The sequence below is a fragment of the Benincasa hispida genome, chromosome 2, assembly GCF_009727055.1.
Source record: "Benincasa hispida cultivar B227 chromosome 2, ASM972705v1, whole genome shotgun sequence".
Lineage (NCBI taxonomy): Eukaryota > Viridiplantae > Streptophyta > Magnoliopsida > Cucurbitales > Cucurbitaceae > Benincasa > Benincasa hispida.
In genome coordinates this window covers 23,195,560-23,202,557 of record NC_052350.1, presented here as the reverse complement: position 1 = coordinate 23,202,557, position 6,998 = coordinate 23,195,560, and the positions used below count along the sequence as shown (strand labels likewise).

At 41.6% G+C, this 6,998-nt stretch overlaps 1 non-coding gene across 1 annotated transcript; it reads right to left on the bottom strand.

Annotated features, from left to right (window-relative positions):
- Positions 1-740: 740 nt before the first annotated feature.
- Positions 741-847, bottom strand: LOC120072383. Its single transcript, XR_005480445.1, has one exon. It is a non-coding gene; the product is annotated as a small nucleolar RNA R71 (small nucleolar RNA).
- Positions 848-6,998: the final 6,151 nt, after the last annotated feature.

Below are 6,998 nucleotides of genomic sequence, written 5' to 3'. Positions count from 1 at the left end.
TTTCGACCCTGGACTTACCAGGAAACTCAGTGGAGTTTACACTTGGATTCCACTGAGAAAACTTGATTGCTCAACGCAATTCCATCACTGCATTTCCTCCATAATTTCACATCATAAAACAACACATCAAGTTTTTTGCACCGTTGCCGGGGACTTCGGCAAAATAGTGTGCTAACGGTAATTTTTTTGATTTCTTTGTAGACTCTCAATCTCTGGCGAATTACGACCCAGAGATTGAGAGGACGTTCAGACGAAGATTAAGAGACCGCCAACAACAACGGTCAGATAAAGAAGATATGGTGGAGCAGCCTGGAAACGGAGCATCAAACGAAAACAAAGTCATGGTGACAATCCTGTTGGCAAACGATCGCAATAGGCCCATTAGGGACTATGCATCGCTAAACCTCTATGATTTCTCTCTAGGAATCATTAGGCCTGCCCTCGACGGAAGCTGATTCGAAATGAAACCAATGATGCTGCAGATGATCCAGACTGCAGGACAATTCGAAGGACGACGTGGCATGGACCCGCATGCCCACCTCTATAGCTTTCTAGAAATCTGCAATACTTTTTTGTTCCCGAACATCTCTACCGAAGAAGTTTGACTAACTTTGTTTCCATTTTCTCTATGTGATCAGGCAAGAAAATGGGCGTATTCCCTCGAGCCGGGAGAGATTACTTCATGGGAACAAGTCGTAGAGAAATTTATGAAGAAATATTTTCCACCTACTGAGAATGCTAGACGAAGGAAACTCATAACTAATTTTGAACAAGATATGGATGAATCGTTCAGCGATGCCTGGGCGAGGTTTAAGAGGTTGATCAGGGACTGTACACACAATGGATTGCCAGAATGCCTTCAGATGGAAATCTTTTATCATGGTTTAAATCATGCTTCGCAGACCGCTGCCAAAGCGATAGCCGCTGGTGGTCTGCTTAACGAAACATATGACAAGGCTAAGAACATCCTGGATCGCATCTCTAAGAACCACGAGAATTGGAGAGAGAGTGATCAGAGACTGAGAATCAAGGATAACGACATAAGTAATGATGCTATTACTTCACTACAGAATCAGATGACCGCAATGATGAACTTAATTCAGGGAATTGCGATTAGTAACCCAACACCGCAAAATGGGCAAGTAAACGCAATTAGTCAAAACACCGCAAGGTGTGCGACTTGTGGTGATGAGCAAGCAATGTAAGAATGCCCACAGAATCCTAGTCTATTTACTTTGAGAAAAATAATCCATTTGCTAATACCTACAACCCCGGGTTGAGAAACCACCCCAATTTTGCATAGAAGAATCAACACCAGAATTTCCAACCTGTGGCGCAGAAAGAAGGGCCACCTGGATTCTTCCTGCGTAATAACGGTCAGACAAGCAATCAAGCCAGTAGCTCACAACCACTATAATCCTCCTCCCTGGAAAGCCTATTGAAATAGTATATAGAGAAAAACGAAACTGTGCTTCAAAGTCTGGCTTCGTCCATCTGCAACCTAGAATTATAGATGGGCCAGATTGCAAGTGAGCTAAAGAATAGACCGCAAGGGGCTCTATGAGTTCAACAGAACTCCCACGCAACCCGGGGGGATCAGGTAAAGAGCAATGTCAGGTTGTGACATTGGGAATGGAAAAACTGTGGAGGGAGAAAAGAAGAATCTTAGCCGCTCTGCTCCCATTGCGTTGGAACCTAAAATTGTAGTGACACAAGAAGAAGAAGGAGATGAAGAAGCAATAGAGCCAGAAGTTGCGTCCACCTCAAAGCCAACAGAGAAGGGGACCATGAGAGTGCAGTTACCACCTTTCCCGCAAAGACTCAGAAAGAAAAAGAATGAAGAGGTACAGTACCAACGCTTTCTGTCTATGTTAAAACAATTACATATTAATATTCCATTCAGTGAAACGATTGAAAAGATGCCTGCATACGCGAAGTTTCTTGAGGAAATGGTAACTAAGAAGAGGGGTACTGGTAAGTTTGCCATGGTGGTTTTATTATACCCTGCTCCATAGGAGGACTGTACATCGGGCAAGCCTTATGTGACCTTGGAACCAGCATCAACTTGATGCCTCTGTCGATTTTTAAGCAGCTAAATATGGGGCAACTTGCGCCCACGACCGTGACTCTCCAACTTGCAGATAGATCTCTGGTGCATCCAGAGAGGAAGGTGAAGGACGTGCTGATCACCATCGACAAATTTATCCTACCAGCTGACTTCATCATCTTAGATTACAAAGTCGACGAAGATGTACCCATCATCTTGGGGCGACCATTTTTATCAATAGGTCGTGCCCAGATTGATATGTATAAAGGGGAGATCACTTTGAGCATAAATGGACAGAAGCTCAAGTTTAATATCATCCGTGCCATGAAGTTTCCTGATGAAGAAGACCTATATGACTCAGACGACGACCAAAATTTGATTGAAGAAGAAAAGTTTGATGAAGAAAATGAAGAAGATGATGCAAGCGCATCCATTGCTGCCTGTAATGCGATCATAAAAAAAGCAAGCAAGGAAGAAGAGATGATCGCAACCCAAGAAGAAAAGCCAACAGAAAAAGAAGAAAGAAAAACAACGCAACCGTCCTTAGTAGAACCACCAATAATGGAATTAAAGACCCTGCCAAACACTTAAAGTATGCATTTTTGGGGTAGAATGAGAAGCTGCCAATAATTATTTCCTCCAAACTTAACAAAGACCAGAAGAATGCGTTGATGAGCATTATGAGGAAACATGTGCGAGCAATTGGCTGGACGCTCGCCGATATTCGAGGAATTAGCCCAGTGTACTGTATGCACCAAATTCGTCTTGAAAAAAACACAAGGCAATGATCGAACATCAGCGCAGACTCAACCCTGCAATGAAAGTGGTCGTTAAAATGGAGATCATTAAGTGGTTAGATGTGGGCATTATTTATCTGATACTAGATAGCACGTGGGTCAGCCCCTGTGCAGTGTGTGCCTAAAAAGTGTGGCATGACGGTAGTCCCAAATGAAAATAATGAACTAATACTGCAAAGGACCATCACTGGGTGGCACATTTGCATGGACTACCGCAAGCTAAATGTGGCCACAAAGAAAGATCATTTCCCTCTACCGTTCATTGACCAAATGTTAGACCATCTAGCTGAAAATTACTTTTACTGCTTTCTGGATGGATATGTCGGGTATAACCAGATTATGATTGCTTCAGAAGACCAGGACAAGACCACATTCACCTACCCATATGGGACCTTTACTTTTCTCCGTATGCCATTTGGCCTCTGCAATGTGCCAAGCACATTCCAAAGGTGCAAGATGACCATATTTTAAGACTATCTTGAAGACTCTGTTGAAATCTTCATGGACGACTTTTCTGTCTATGGGCACACCTATGAAGTCTGTCTGGCCAACCTGGAGAAGATACTGAAGAGATGCGAGGAGACGAATCTTGTTCTTAACTGGGAAAAATGCCATTTTATGGTAAAAGAGGGCATCGTGTTGGGGCACAAGGTTTCTCGGGACGGGTTGGAAGTGGATAAAACAAAAATAGAAGCAATTGAAAAACTTCCACCTCCAACAAGCGTGAAGGCTGTACGAAGTTTCTTGGGGCATGCTGGATTATATAGACGCTTTGTCAAAGACTTTTCGAAAATAGTACGACCACTGAGTGCGTTGTTGGAGGCTGACACAAAATTTGATTCTGATGACAATTGCCTCAGTGCATTCAGAATTTTGAAGAATGCACTGACTACCACACCCGTGTTAATTGCACCTGATTAGACACTTCCGTTTGAATTAATGTGCAATGCAAGCAGGTATACGATGGGAGCAGCTTTGGCACAGAAGCGAAAAACAATCTTACATCCCATCGCATATGCGAGTAAGACATTAAATCCTGCTCAGACCAATTACACCACCACAGAGAATGAGCTTCTTGCGGTAATTTTTGCGTTGGAAAAATTTAGAGCATATCTGCTGGGAACAAAGGTACTCATCCACACTAATCGTTCTGCAATAAAGTATTTAATGACAAAAAAGGATGCGAAGCTGAGGTTGATCAGATGGGTTCTCCTCCTCTAGGAATTTGACATAGAAATAATTGATTGAAAGGGGATGAAGAACCAAGTTGCGGATCACTTGTCTAGATTGGAAAACCCTAAGGTTGACCACAATGAGTCAGAGGTGAGTGCGGTGTTCCCAGATGAGCAGCTGTTTCAGATTGAAGAACTACCGTGGTATGCAGACATAGTCAACTATCTGGTTTGCGAGCGATTTCCTAAAGATTATACCTACCACCAACAGAGGAAGCTCAAACATGAATGTAGATATTATTATTGGGATGAGCCGAATCTATATAAAAAGGGGGCAGACCAAACTCTGCGACTATGCGTACCAAATGCTGCTCAACAACGCATATTATCGCAATATCACGACTCACCACATGGTGGGCACTTTGGAGGATAAAGCATCGCAACCAAGGTTTTACAGAGTGGATTCTTTTGGCCAACATTGTTTAAGGATGCAGCTGACTACGCCATGAAGTGTGATCGGTGCCAACGCACAGGTAACATTTCATGGAAACATGCAATGACGATGAACATCATCTTGGAGCTTGAGTTGTTCGACGTATGGGGTATTGACTTCATGGGAACCATTCCTTCCCTCGAATGGTAAAAATTATATTTTATTAGATGTCGACTATGTATCCAAGTGGTAGAGGCAGTAGCATGCGCCGCAAGCGATGCGGCGATAGTCTCTCAATTCCTGAAGAAAAATATTTTCACTCGTTTTGGCACTCCACGTCCATCATAAGTGATGAAGGGTCCCACTTTGTCAATCATACTGTTAAGGAGCTGCTGCACAAATATAACATTCTCCACAAGTGGCCACCTCATACCATCCGCAGATGAATGGTCAGGCCGAGGTGTCCAATCGACAGATCAAGCTGATACTTGAAAAGGTAGTAAGGCCTTCGCGGAAGATTGGGCAACAAAGCTTGACGATGCATTGTGGGCATACTGGACTGCATTTAAACACCCATAGGTATGTCGCCGTATGCTTGGTATTCGGTAAGGGCGTGTCATTTGCCTCTAGAGCTGGAATACTAGGCACTGTGGGTGGTAAAGAAACTAAACTTTTGATTTAAAAAAACAAGAGAAGCGAGAAAACTTCAACTGGTCGAGCTGGAGGAATGGAAGATCAATGCAAATGAGAACGCAAAGATTTACAAGGATGCACAAAAGCGTTGGCATGAAAAAAACATATGCGACAAGAACCTCCAAGTTGGGCAGAAGGTCTTACTATTCCACTCGACTGACTCGCTTTTTACTGGAAATTAAAATTGCGCTGGTCGGACCTTCATCATTAAAGAAATATTCCAACATGGTGCGGTGGAGCTAATCATTGAGGATGAAATCCGTACAATTAAGGTTAATGGACAGCGAGTTAAGGCATATTGTGGGGCTGATTTTCAACAAGAAAAGACTTCTATGGATCTGAAAAACCCGAAGATAAGAGAAAAATGGAGTGGCCCCTGCACTAGCAAGCAACGTCATCTGGGGCGCAAGCCTTCTGGAGTATCCTTTGTTTGGTTCTTGAACTCTCATTTCTTCGACACTTTAATCATTATTTATCTATCTGCATTTTACTTATAACTACTTCTCTAAAGAATAAGAAGAAAAAACGGCGAAAAATGTTGTTAACTTTTTTTTTATCATTTGACCCTTTTGATGTTTCTTTGCAAACGATCAAGGTACACAATTGCGGAGGCACTATACGAAGACAAAATTTCACGTTGTCACCACAATCCAAAGATAGAAGATTGCCGTAAAGCAGGATGCGTCAACAAACAATGAGGGCGACAACGTAAATTTGGGGGTTGTATTCTTCCTTAACTTTATTTCAAATTTTGCACTATCGCATCGCATTTTAGTTTTAAAAGTTTTATCACCGCATCCTTTTTGATTATCGCAATCATTTAACATGGATAAATTTAGTAAGTTACCGCATACTGTCTCTTTGCCAATTATGATTTCAATGATGAAATACATGCTTCTATTTGTTTCGTATATACTAGAGTCAACTTAATCTTAAGATAGTCACCTCATGAAATACTTCTAGAAGTTAAGGGTCTACTAGCTTTCTTTCAAACTCTCTTTATGAAGCCTTTTAAGAACATCGCATGACTTATTTCAATCTTTTGGCAATGAGGACATTGCCACATTTTAAATTTGGGGGTGGGATATTTATTTTCGACCTTGCTATTTTATTAAAAAAAAAAAAGAAAAGAAGAAAAGAGGAAAATATTGAGAATAACAACTCCGCTGTCAACGCAATGGGAAACCATGTTGATAAGAGTTAACTTGTGGAAGGCACTTAACCGTAAGTGGATGTCTGCATGACACACGTGGGGGCAAGCCAGAACGAAAGTAAGTCACCAGGATCAATGCTTAAATAAATGACTGCAACTCCGTTGCCAAGTAGGTATGATTGTAGTCTGAGAATGAGTGCATTGCTCGTAGTTGGATGTCCGCATGACACACATGGAGGCAAGCCAAAACGAAAGGAAGGCCCTTGGATCAGTGCAAGGTCAGAAAAAATAACAATGTCAAGAAATATGCAAGGATAAAAATCATTTGACACCCTAGTGAAAAAGTTTTCTTTTTGAAATAAATCATGCATGTCCCGGAATTTAGTAAAGTCCTTTTGAAGGTTAAGCTTGCGGTCCCTATGTCTTAGAAATATTTTAAGAGGAGACTTGAATAAGACATAAGGAAATTTTGGTGTATAGGATTTGAATGAAATATCCTTAAGAAATCTAGGAAAAGAGATTTGCGGTTGACTCGCTAAAGGAAATTTTTGGCTTATGCTTGAGGACAATCATTGTTTAAATTTGGGGGTGTGATAACGGGCAGAAATGCATGTTATTACAGTGTTAAGTTCTTAAACAATGTTGGATTGTGCTGATAAAATATGTTAGATTGCGTATAAAAAGCATTTATGTAACGCCTCAG